Source organism: Coregonus clupeaformis, unplaced genomic scaffold (genome assembly GCF_020615455.1).
Source record: "Coregonus clupeaformis isolate EN_2021a unplaced genomic scaffold, ASM2061545v1 scaf0096, whole genome shotgun sequence".
Lineage (NCBI taxonomy): Eukaryota > Metazoa > Chordata > Actinopteri > Salmoniformes > Salmonidae > Coregonus > Coregonus clupeaformis.
The window spans coordinates 390195-403638 of NW_025533551.1; the positions used below are offsets into that span (position 1 = coordinate 390195).

General features: G+C 45.5%; 1 long non-coding RNA gene across 1 annotated transcript; it reads left to right on the forward strand.

Moving 5' to 3' along the window:
• Positions 1 to 4527: 4527 nt before the first annotated feature.
• On the forward strand, positions 4528 to 10945 carry LOC123483372. The gene is made up of 3 exons (XR_006658214.1): positions 4528 to 4698; positions 5162 to 5211; positions 10917 to 10945. It is a non-coding gene; the product is annotated as an uncharacterized LOC123483372 (long non-coding RNA).
• The last annotated feature ends 2499 nt before the right edge of the window (positions 10946 to 13444 follow it).

A 13444-nucleotide genomic window follows, 5' to 3' on the forward strand; every position in this document is an offset into this window, starting at 1 on the left:
CACTAGCCCTGAGATGTGTGTCCTCAGCCCGGTACCTCCAGTTCCGGCACCACGCATCAGGCCTACGGTGCATCCCCAGGGCCAAGCATGCCCTGTTGCTTCTCCCCGCACTAGCCCTGAGATGCGTGTCCTCAGCCCGGTACCTCCAGTTCCGGCACCACGCATCAGGCCTACGGGTGCGTCCCCAGGGCCAAGCATGCCCTGTTGCTTCTCCCCCGCACTAGCCCTGAGATGCGTGTCCTCAGCCCGGTACCTCCAGTTCCGGCACCACGCACCAGGCCTACGGTGCGCCTCAGACGGCCAGAGTCTGCCGTCTGCCCAACGGGGCCTGAACTGTCCGTCTGCCCAACGCCGTCTGAACTGCCCGTCTGCCCAACGGGGCCTGAACTGTCCGTCTGCCCAACGCCGTCTGAACTGCCCGTCTGCCCAACGGCGCCTGAACTGTCCGTCTGCCCAACGCCGTCTGAACTGCCCGTCTGCCCAACGGGCGCCTGAACTGCCCGTCTGCCCAACGCCCGTCTGAACTGTCCGTCTGCCCAACGCCGTCTGAACTGCCCGTCTGTACTGAGCCTGCAAAGCCGCCCGTCTGCCATGAGCCTTCAGAGCCGTCCGCCAGACCGGAGCCGCTAGAGCTCTCCGCCAGACAGGATCAGCCAGAGCCTTCCGCCAGACAGGATCAGCCAGAGCCTTCCGCCAGACAGGATCAGCCAGAGCCTTCCGCCAGACAGGATCAGCCAGAGCCTTCCGCCAGACAGGATCAGCCAGAGCCTTCCGCCAGACAGGAGCAGCCAGAGCCTTCCGTCAGACCGGATCAGCCAGAGCCTTCCGCCAGCCAGGAGCAGCCAGAGCCTTCCGCCAGCCATGAGCAGCCAGATCCGTCAGCCAGCCATGAGCAGCCAGATCCGCCATTTAGTCAGGTGCTGCCCCTTAGTCCAGTGCTGCCCCTTAGTCCAGTGCTGCCCCTTAGTCCGGTGCTGTCCCTCAGCCTGGTGCTGCCTCTTAGTCCGGTGCTGCCCCTTAATCCAGGTGGGTTTAAGTGGAGGGTGGTCATTGGGAGGAGGTTAAGAAAGCGGGTAGTAACTATAGTGGGGTGGTGGTCAAGCCCGGAGCCGGAACCGCCTCCGGGGAGCAACACCCACCCAGCCCTCCCCTATTGTGGGGTTGTGAGGCGCGGTCGCAGTCCGCGCCTTTAGGGGGGGGTACTGTGACGTTCTGGCTCCGGGACTCTTAGTAGTGAGCCAGGGTTGTCATTTTCATTTGGGTGTAGTTCTATGTGGGATCTAGTTGTTTCATTTCTATGTTTGGTTTTGATGTTGATTTAGTCATATGACTCCCAATCGGAGGTAACGAGTGTCAGCTGTCGGCTCGTTATCTCTGATTGGGAGCCATATTTATACTGTGTGGTTTCACCTTGGTTTTGTGGGTTTTTGTTTCCTTGTTGCTGTTAGTCATTATCAGTATTGAACTTCACTTTCGTCATATTTGGTTTGTTGTTTTGATCGTGGTTTCTTTATAATAAAGTCTACGATGTTCGCTCAACACGCTGCGCTTTGGTCTCCTCCTTTTGACGATCGTGACAAATGCTCTGTCATGCGGTGAAGAAATAGCAAACCCCCCAACATGATCACCTCTTTGATACCATTTAATGGCCTTGTTGAATAGTGTCCATATGATGAGGATGAAAATGTATTGTCAGAATCAAATACAATTTTATTTGTCACATGGTTCTTAAACAACAGCTGTTAAATGCTTACTTACGGGCCCTTCCAACAATGCAGAGAGAAAGAAAATAGAGAAATAATAGAAAAATAAAACCTGTAATAATAAAAGTAATAATAAATACACAATGAGTAACAATAACTTGGCTATATACCCGGGGTACCAGTACCGAGTCGATGTGCAGGGGGTACGAGGTAACTGAGGTAGATACAATGTACTGTATTTACAGAAGTATGTGGACACCCCTTCAAATTAGTGGATTTGGCTATTTCAGCCACACCCGTTGCTGACAGGTATATAAAATCGAGCACACAACATGCAATCTCCATAGACAAACATTGGCAGTGAAATGGCCTTACTGAAGAGCTCAGTGACTTTCAACGTTGCACCGTCATAGGATGCAACCTTTCCAACAAGTCAGTTTGTCAAATTTCTGCCCTGCTAGAGCTGCCCCAATCTACTATAAGTGCTGTTATTTTGAATTGTAAATGTCTAGGAGCAACAACAGCTCATCCGCGAAGTGGTAGGCCACACAAGCTCACAGAACGGGACCGCCAAGTGCTGAAGCGCGTAGTGCGTAAAAATCATCTGTCCTCGGTTGCAACAATCACTACCGAGTTCCAAACTGCCTCTGGAAGCAACGTCAGCACAAGAACTGTTAGTCGGAAGCTTCATGAAATGGGTTTCCATGGCCAAGCAGCCGCATACAAGCCTGAGATCACCATGCACAATGCCAAGCATCGGCTGGAGTAAAGCTCGCCGCCATTGGACTCTGGAGTAGTGGAAACGCGTTCTCTGGAGTGATTAATCACACTTCACAATCTGGCAGTCCTACGGACAAATCTGGGTTTGGCGGATGCGAGGAGAACAAAAAAATTGAAATGTCACATTTACATAAGTATTCAGACCCTTTACTCAGTACTTTGTTGAAGCACCTTTGGTAGCGATTACAGCCTCAAGTCTTCTTGGGTATGACGCTACAAGCTTGGCACACCTTTATTTGGGGAGTTTCTCCCATTCTTCTCTGCAGATACTCTCAAGCTCTGTCAGGTTGGATGGGGAGCGTCGTTGCACAGATATTTTCAGGTCTCTCCAGAGATGTTCGATCGGGTTCAAGTCCGGGCTCTGGCTGGGCCACTCAAGGACATTCAGAGACTTGTCCCCAAGCCACTCCTGCGTTCTTGGCTGTGTGCTTAAGGTCGTTGTCCTGTTGGAAGGTGAACCGTCGCCCCAGTCTGAGGTCCTGAGCGCTCTGGAGCAGGTTTTCATCAAGGATCTCTCTGTACTTTCCTCCGTTCATCTTTCCCTCGATCCTGACTAGTCTTCCAGTCCCTGCCAATGAAAAATATCCCTACAGCGTGATGCTGCCACCACCATGCTTCACCATAGGGATGGTGCCAGGTTTCCTCCAGATGTGATGCTTGGAATGGTGCCTTTTGTCCAACTCCAAGCGGGCTGTCATATGCCTTTTACTGAGGAGTGGCTTGCGTCTGGCCACTCTACCATAAAGGCCTGATTGGTGGAGTGCTGCAGAGATGTTTGTCCTTCTGGAAGGAACTTTGGAGCTCTGTCAGAGTGACCATCGGGTTCTTGGTCACCTCCCTGACCAATGCCCTTCTCCCCGATTGCTTCATTTGGCTGGACGGCCAGCGCTAGGAAGAGTCTTGGTGGTTTCAAACTTCTTCCATTTAAGAATGATGGAGGCCACTGTGTTCTTGGGGACCTTCAATGCTGCATAAATGTTTTGGTACCCTTCCTCAGATCTTTGCCTTGACACAGTCCTGTCTCGAAACTCTACGAACAATTCCTTCAACCTCATGGCTTGGTTTTTGCTCTGACATGCACTGTCAACTGTGGGACCTTATATAGACAGGTGTGTGCCTTTCCAAATCATGTCCAATCAATTGAATTTACAACAGGTGGACTCCATTCAAGTTGTAGAAACATCTCAAGGATGATCAACGGAAACAGGATACACCTGAGCTCAATTTCGAGTCTCAGAGTTAAGGGTCTGAATACTTATGTAAATAAGGTATTTCAGGTTTTTCTTTTTTATACATTTGCAAGAATTTCTACGCGCTTAATATGGAAGTGGTCCGATGAAGCGTGAGCTAAACTACAGGACTTTTTTTCCAGCACAGACTGGAATATGTTCCCAGATTCATCCGATGTCATTCAGTCACCGGCTTCATTTGTAAGTGCATCGATGACGTTGTCCCCACAATGACTGTACATACAGTACATATCCCAAACAGTAGCCATGTATTGCAGGTAACATCAGCACTGAGCTAAAGGCTATAGCTGCCGCTTTCATGGGCGCGACACTAATCTGGACGCTTATAAGAAATCCTGCTGTGCCCTCCGACAAACCATCAAACAGGCAAATTGTCAATACAGGAGAGATCGAATCCTACTACACCAGCTCTGACGCTCGTCGGTTGTGGCTGGGCTTGCAAACTATCACGCATTACAAAGGGAAACCCAGCGCGAGCTGCCCAGTGACGCGAGCCAACCTGAATGAAGATGTTGTCATAGCTTTGAGAGCTCTTCTGCCCCTATTATACTTCTAAACGTAATAATTTGCTTTGTGTTTTCAGGCAACTGTTACTGTTTGACAATATAATATATAATCTACATTGTAATCTAGGCTACAATCTGTATTATCAAACCAACCTATCTGATTCATATAACCATTATCCTTCACATAACTAATATCTGTTGCTACCATTACAGCTTCCCAAACCCTCCAATTATCGAGGGGAGCTCTGTCAACTTTACCTGTGATGCTTCTGGCTCCATCATCAGCAGAGAGTGGAAAAAGGATGGTCAGCTTCTGTCTGCTGGTGACAATATCATCGTCTCTGAGGATAAGAGAGTGCTGTCCATAAACCCTGAAGAGAACAGACAGTGGAGAATACCTGTGTAGAGTCAGAAACCCTGTCAGCTCTACAAATGCCAGTGACACTGTGAATGTAATCTGTAAGTACTTTCCTATAAGCCTGGGGATAAATGTACCAGATAAATGTACCCAATGTACCATCAACATGTGCACGTGAAAATAATATAACATTGAATGAACACAAACTTTACACCAACCATTATGACTCCAACATCACACATATGAACATAGTAAGTAGATAATAATTACATGTTTATTGATCTCCAACTTGCATAGCATACAGTAGGCTATTTGACTATGTAAATATGTAATCTGCATAATGATATCTATTTCAAAACCTGCTGCTGATATGCTGTGTAAGAATGTTCCATACAGAAAACTTGATGCAAGAGGATTAATTCGTATAAGTTTTGCATTTCATGCCTTTAGGTGTATTTACTGTGTTGTAATTGTCACCTAGATGCACTGTAATGTGCAGTACTGATTGTTCACTGTGTGTAGCCTTTCTCTCATCTCTCTATGGGTCTCTCCTGGTCTCTGCAGCGGAGGGCTCTCTAACTCCAGGTCTGTCTGCTGATGCCATCGCTGGGATTGTGAGTATAGTGTTGCTGGTTGTGGGAGTGGCAGTTGTTGTGGCAGTCTACTTCTTGAAGAAAAAGGGTAAAACAGCCTGAATTGTGGGTCTGTGCATACTTACTATCTGTCCCACATGTCCTTGCTCTGTATGGCGTATTTGGCTTAAATTGATTGGTTTCGTTTTGAAATAGCTTTACCAGCTCAATGCTGTTTTGTCAGCCAACCAAATAGTTAGCAGTTCTTTTAAGATACAGTACAGTAAACCAATGAAGTCTCATTTGTTTGTTGCTCAATTCTGTGTAGTATCACCCACCTGTAAATCAGTCTGTCTATGGCACAAAGCATTTGGTAGCTAAGCTAAGGGCCAAATCTGAGGTGGATAGTAAGGATCATTTTAGAAACAGAGTATAACAGTAGTAGTACATAGAAAAACAATGCAGGCCCATTAGTATCTGAAGGAGAATCAGTTCTAAATTTCAATGCGGTTAATGGTTTACTAGTCACAACTCACAGAGGGAAACCACAACTGTATGCAATATAAACAGGAAGAAAGGGGGAATATATTAGCTTTGAGGCATATCTCCCTGATCTCTGACCCACATGTTTACATGTCTCTCTGACCCATAGCTGAAACTAAAACAGATGTTTGTCAATTGTGAGGCTGCCTGATTCCTAACAGACTTTAACTCATGGAACTTATACGTTTAGAGGCCATTGAGAGAGATTTCTAAAGTTGGGTAGTCAATTATGAATTCCTACATTGTCACCATCTGTTTAGAGACCATTTACTGTGATAGAGCCCTATCAAATCAAATTTTATTTGTCACATGCGCCGAATACAACAGGTGTAGACCTTACTTGCTTACTTACAAGCCCTTAACCAACAATGCAGTTTTAAGAAAGAATACCTACAAAAATAAGAAATCAAAATAAGAAATATTTAAAGAGCAGAAGTAAAAAAACAATAGCGAGGCTATATACAGGGGGTAATGGCACAGAGTCAAAACAAATCAAATCAGATTTTATTGCTCACATACACGTGTTTAGCAGATGTTATTCCAGGTGTAGCAAAATGCTTGTGCTTCTAGCTCCGACAGTGCAGTAATATCTAACAAGTAATATCTAACAATTTCACAACAATATACACAAATCTAAGTAAGGAATGAATTAAGAATATATACATATATGGACGAGCGATGTCAGAGCGGCATGGACTAAGATACAGTAGAATAGTATAGAATTCAGTATATACATATGAGATGAGTAATGCAAGATATGTTAACATGATTAATGTCGCTAGAGTTCCATTTCTTAAAGTGCCCAGTGATTTCTAGTTATGTCTTTAGGCAGCAGCCTCTAATGTTTAACAGTCTGATGGCCTTGAGATAGAAGCTGTTTTTCAGTCTCTCGGGTCCCAGCTTTGATGCACCTGTACTGACCTCGCCTTCTGGATGATAGCGGGGTGAACAGGCAGTGGCTCAGGTCGTTGATGTCCTTGATGATCTTTTTGGCCTTCCTGTGACATCGGGTGCTGTAGGTGTCCTGGAGGGCGGGTAGTGTGCCCCCGGTAATGCGTTGTGTAGTCCGCACCACCCTCTGGAGAGCCTTGCGGTTGCGGGCGGTGCAGTTGCCGTACCAGGCAGTGATACAGCCTGACAGGATGCTCTCAATAGTGCATCTGTAAAAGTTTCTGAGGGTTTTAGGTGCCAAGCCAAATTCCTTTAGCCTCCTGACGTTGAAGAGGCTCTGTTGCACCTTCTTCACCACACTGTCTGTGTGGGTGGTCCATTTCAGTTTGTCAGTGATGTGTACGCCAAGGAACTTGAATCTTCCTGAAGTCCACGATCATCTCCTTTGTTTTGTTGACGTTGAGTGAGGTTATTTTCCTGGCACCACACTCCCAGAGCCCTCACCTCCTCCCTGTAGGCTGTCTTGTCATTGTTGGTAGTCAAGCCTACTACTGTTGTGTCGTCTGCAAACTTGATGATTGAGTTGGAGGCATGCTTGGCCACGCAGTCATGGTTGAACAGGGAGTAAAGGAGTGGGCTGAGCATGCACTCTTGTGGGGCCCCAGTGTTGAGGATCAGTGAAGTGGAGATGTTGTTTCTTACCTTCACCACCTGGGGGCAGCCCGTCAGGAAGTCCAGGATCCAGTTGCACAGTGCGGGGTTCAGACCCAGGGCCTCGAGCTTAATGATGAGCTTGGAGGGTACTATGGTGTTGAATGCTAAGCTATAGTCAATGAACAGCATTCTTACATAGGTATTCCTCTTGTCCAGATGGGATAGGGCAGTGTGCAGAGTGATGGCAATTGCATCGTCTGTGGATCTATTGGGGTGGTAAGCAAATTGAAGTGGATCTAGGGTGGCAGTTAAGGTAGAGGTGATATGATCCTTGACTAGTCTCTCAAAGCACTTCATGATGACAGGGCGATAGTCGTTTAGTTCAGTTACCTTTTCTTTCTTGGGTAAAGGAACAATGGTGGCCATCTTGAAACATGTGGGGACAGCAAACTGGGATAGGGAGAGATTGAATATGTCCGTAAACACACCAGCCAGCTGGTCTGCGCATGCTCTGAGGACGTGGCTAGGGATGCCGTCTGGGCAGGTTAACACGTTTAAATGTTTTACTCATGTTGGCCACGGAGAAGGAGAGCCCACAGTCCTTGGGAGCGGGCCACGTCGGTACGACTGTGTTATCCTCAATGTGGCGAAGAAGGTGATTAGCTTGTCTGGAAGTAAGACGTCTGTCTCGCCGACATGGCTGGTTTTCCTTTTGTAGTCTGTGATGTCTCGTGTCTGAGCTGTTGAATTGCGACTTCACTTTGTCTCTATACTTACGTTTTGCTTGTTTGATTGCCTTGCAGAGTGAATAACTTATTTGAGGGCCGTGGTTATAATGGAGGAAAATTGTCTTGGGAGATAATGCGGTCTGCATTTGATTGTGATATATTCTAGGTCGGATGAACAAAAATACTTGAGTTTCTGTATGTTACTACAATTACACCATAAGTCGTTAATCATGAAACACACACCTCTGCCCTTCTGCTTCCCGGAGAGATATTTTTTCCTATCTGCGTGATGAACTGAGAATCCCTCTGGCTGGACTGATTCCGACAGAGTATCCCGAGAGAGGACTATGCACAGTAATGCCTGGCGAAAACCAAACTCTGCATTCCACAGTAAGAACATCATACCAAAGGTCAAGCATGGTGGTGGTGATGTGATGGTTTGGGGATGCTTTGCTGCCTCAGGACCTGGACGACTTGCCTTAATAGAAGGAACCATGAATTCTGCTTTGTATCAGAGAATTCTACAGGAGAATGTCAGACCATCCGTCTGTGAGCTGAAGCTGAAGCGCAGCTGGGTCATGCAGCAAGACAATGATCCAAAACACACAATCAAGTCTACATGAAAATTGCTAAAAAGCAACAAATGTGATGTTTTGGAATGGCCTAGTCAAAGTCAAGACCTAATCCCAATTGAGATGTTGTGGCAGGACTTGAAACGAGCAGTTCATGCTTGAAAATCCACACGTCACTGAGTTAAAGCAGTTCTGCATGGAAGAGTGGGCCAAAGTTCCTCCACAGCGACGTGAGAGACTAATCAACAACTACAGGAAGTCATTGCAGCTAAAGGTGGCACAAGCAGTTATTGAGTGTAAGGGGGCAATTACTTTTTCACACAGGGGAATTGGGTGTTGCATAACTTTGTTTATGAAATAAATATATAATTGTTGTGTTATTTGTTCACTTATGTTCCCTTTATCTAATATTAGGTTTTGGTTGAAGATCTGATAACATTCAGTATCACAAATATGCAAAAGTAGAGAAAATTAGAAAGGGGGCAAATACTTTTTCATAGCACTGTAGGTCTGCTTGAAACATGTTGGTATTACAGACAGACAGGGAGAGGTTGAAAATGTCAGTGAAGACACTTGCCAGTTGGTCAGCGCATGCTCGGAGTACATGTCCTGGTAATCCGTCTGGCCCTGCGTCCTTGTGAATGTTCAACTGTTTGAAGGTCTTATCCACATCGGCTACGGAGAGCGTGATCACACAGTCATCTGGAACAGCTGATGCTCTCATGCATGTTTCATTGTTACTTGCATCGAAGCGAGTATAGAAGTAATTTAGCTCGTCGGGTAGGCTCGTGTCACTGGGAAGATCGCAGCTGTGCTTCCCTTTCTAGTCTGTAATAGTTTGCAAGCCCTGCCACATCCGACGAGTTTCGAGCCGGTGTTGTACCGAATCGATCTTAGTCCTTTATTGACTCTTTGACTGTTTGATGGTTCGTCAGAGGGCATAGCGGGATTTCTTATACGCTTCGGGTTAGAGTCCCGCTCCTTGAAAGCGGCAGCTCTACCCTTTAGCTCAGTGCGGATGTTGCCTGTAATCCATGGCTTCTGGTTGGGGTATATACGTACAGTCACCGTGGGGACGTCGTCATCGATGCACTTATTGATGAAGCCAGTGACTGATGTGGTGTACTCCTCAATGCAAAACAGTCCTGTAGCTTAGCATCTGCTTCATCTAACCACTTTTTTATTGACCGAGTCACTGGTGCTTCCTGCTTTAGTTTTTGCTTATAAGCAGGAATCAGGAGGATATAATTATGGTCAGATTTGCCAAATGGAGGGCGAGGGAGAGCTTTGTACGCGTCTCTGTGTGTGGAGTTAAAGGTGGTGTAGAGTTTTTTCCCTCTGGTTGCACATTTAACATGCTGGTAGAAATTAGGTAAAACGGATGTAAGTTTCCCTGCATTAAAGTCCCCGGCCTCTAGGAGCGCCGACTCTGGATGAGCGTTTTCCTGTTTGCTTATGGCCGTAATACAGTTCATTGAGTGCGGTCTTAGTGCGAGCATCGGTTTGTGGTGGTAAATAGACAGCTACGAAGAATATAGATGAAAATTATCTTGGTAGATAGTGTGGTCTACAGCTTATCATGAGCAAAACCTTGAGACTTCCTTAAATATTGTGCACCAGCTGTTGTTTACAAATATACATAGACCGCCACCCCTTGTCTTACAAGAGGCTGCTGTTCTATCCTGCCGATACAGTGTATAACCCACCAGCTGTATGTTATTCATGTCATCGTTTAGCCACGACTCGGTGAAACATAATATATTACAGTTTTTAATGTCCCGTTTGCAGGATATTCGTGCCTGTAGTTCGTCCATTTTATTATCTAGCGATTGTAAATTGGCCAATAGTATCGAAGGCAAAGGCAGATTAGCCACTCGTCGCCGGCTCCTTACCAAGCACCCTGATCTCCTGCCGCGATATCTCCTTTTCTTTCTACTGCAAATGATGAGGATGAGGACCCTGTCGGTGTCTGGAGCAAATCAAAATAAGTTACAAACAATGCGAAAAAACAAACAAAATAGCATGGTTGGTTAAGAGTCCATAAAACGGCAGCCATCCCCTCCGGCGCCATCATAGCCTAGTAATTTCAATGAAATTACGTTGAAACAACGTGGAATAGATGTTGAATTGACAACTAAACTAATAATAATAATAATAATATGGCATTTAGCAGACGCTTTTATCCAAAGCGACTTACAGTCATGAGTGCATGTTAAGCATCATGCCTGTAATCTAAGGCAATGCTTTCAATGAAGGTGTGAGTATAGACAATCAAAGTAGATTAGTGCTTCATAATTGTGAAGCCTAAATACTGTAAACTACAGCTCCATCTCTAACTGCTGTTTGTTTGTCTTCTCAGCAGGTAAAAGCTCTGCCAATGGAGGGGGACCAGAAGGAATCCAGGTACTATGCACTGTCATGTCATGCATTTAACTGTCATGTATTTCTGTTTTCATAGCTTCCATAGTACATTTGTTTATCTGATATGAATAATAATATGCCATTTAGCAGACACTTTTAACCAAAGCGACTTACAGTCATGCGTGCATTCATTTTTGTGTATGGGTGGTCCCGGGGATCGAACCAACTACCCTGGCGTTACAAGCGCCGTGCTCTACCAGCTGAGCTACAGGCTAATATGTAATACCAATGTATAGTACATCCATTATTGACGATATCGACATACTGCAGGTGCACAGATAAGTGACTGGCCTGCTTTTATTCCTTTGATTCTGCCATTTTGAGTAAAAAGAGCTGCACACTGGGCTACTTGTATTGTATCGTAGCTTGTCTGGCTATCAGAGATCCTGATCCGGATAGTAAATATCAGCATTGTATAATACTGAAGAGAATAATGTAATGATAATAATCACAGATAGTCTCATCACAGTGTATGCAGTTATAATAACTATATGATTATAATAGTTGACATAGCACCAGAGCCAAGGTAGGCTATATCTCCTGGCATCTCTGCTAAGCAACAGTCTGGCCTTTGACCAGGTTTATAACCTCATGTAATTATAGTGATGAGTACACTTCCAGGCAGGGGCAGTATGCATGGTCTGTGTCACGGAATCTGCCGAGGCTGCTCCTCCTCCTTGCTCGGGCAGGTTTCGGCGGTCGTCGTCCCCGGAGTACTAGCTACCACCGTTGTATGTTTCTATGTTCGTTTGCTTTTGTCTGATTGTTGTACACCTGTGGTTAGTTAGCGTTGATTATGTGTCCTATAAGTTCTCGTTTTGTTAGTCATGTGTTGTGTGTTATTGAGCTTCCTGTCTTCGTGTCTGTACTGGTTTTCCCTCCTTGTGTTTTAGGAGAGGTTTTCGCACTTGTTGTGCGCGTTAGTATTTTTCCTGTTCGTTTACGCCTGTGTGCGTATCGCTCGTCTCCGGGCACTTTTGCTCGTATTGATCTACTAAAGACTGTTGAACAAAGCTTCTGTGTCCTGCGCCTGATTCCCACACATTCCACATACAGCACTCCTGACAGTCTGTTTGCTGTAAGGCTGAGGGACTTTGCTCCAGGAAGATAATATTATATTGCGCTTGCACACCTTTGATTGTGATGTTTTTAAAACAGATTAAACTGTTTCCATGGCCATTCAGCGATGACACATGCCTTTTGTCCATTTGGCTGCAACTTAATCAACTTAGAGTGCCCCTCCCTCGCTTGTCATGTATGGCATTTCTGCTCAAGTTGAGCAGTGACTCAGTCAGGAAGTAGCAAGTGGTCTAACTGTAGGACCTCATACATAGATATTGGTTATAGCCAGGGGTGCAACTTTCACTGGGCTTACCCCTGGTTATAGCACCTGAATGCATCAACTAAAACATGTGTTGTGGGAATTCTACACAGGGACACTGAAAGTCAATCTTAAAGGAATCATTCTTTATTATCAGCGCGCTGGAGAGGTTCCAACCAACTCAGTGCACCAAGTACACATGTCGGTCAGGAGCTCTTCCGGGGCAGTCCCGTTAGATCCCTTATATACTGGTTACCTCATATCTTTACCAAGCACAGGCAGGAACCAATGATTATTTATGACACTAAGACACATGATAAAAATATCCATCACACATCTATTAACATGATAAAGTGTGAAATGTAACAGTGAATAATTAACAGATTACAAGCAAAGAATGTGCTCAACACAAATGCTGCAACACTTTTATTACACTCCTGAGTGTAGCCTGACCCTTCAATGCTATCACTCTTTCAGTGGCTATGCGTTGCATGTAGTAGCCTACACAGGATGTGTCTTCATAATTCTATGTATTGTTGGGGAGTGAGTGAGTACACTCTATGGAGAGAACAGTAGTGAATCAAACCGAAGGCCTTGTGTAAGTCTTCTCTTTTCACACCACCCCTTGCTCCCTCTCATGGTATGTCTATGTAACATCTGATATATTCATATTCTGGGTACTGTAGTCATATGTTCAAGAGGAAAGCCTGACTTCCATGTGCAAAGTGGCGTGGGAAATATTCTGTGTGTGGCTGTAAACTAATCATTCCATATTCTCCCAATAGACCCTCCAGAAATGTATGAGGATGATTTGGGCTGTACCAACGAATGTAACATTATGACTATAACTACTGGTCCCTGAAGGAGGCAAACGAGGTACAACATACTATGAGGAGTCGCACTCTCGCGACTTCGGTTGAAGGATATACAATCACGCCTGACAAGGCCAAAGAGATCTGCACCTCGCTGGAAATCACACTTTCCACAGGTGATCAGTGTGAGGCTCGGATTCATTCATTCAATATAATACCACTCTTCACCGAGCCCAGGAACGGGCGGTGGGGGGCCAAACAGGTGTTGTACCTCGTTTGCCTTCATCAGGGAAAAGCAGTTATAGTCATAACATTACGTTTCAGTCGGTCAAC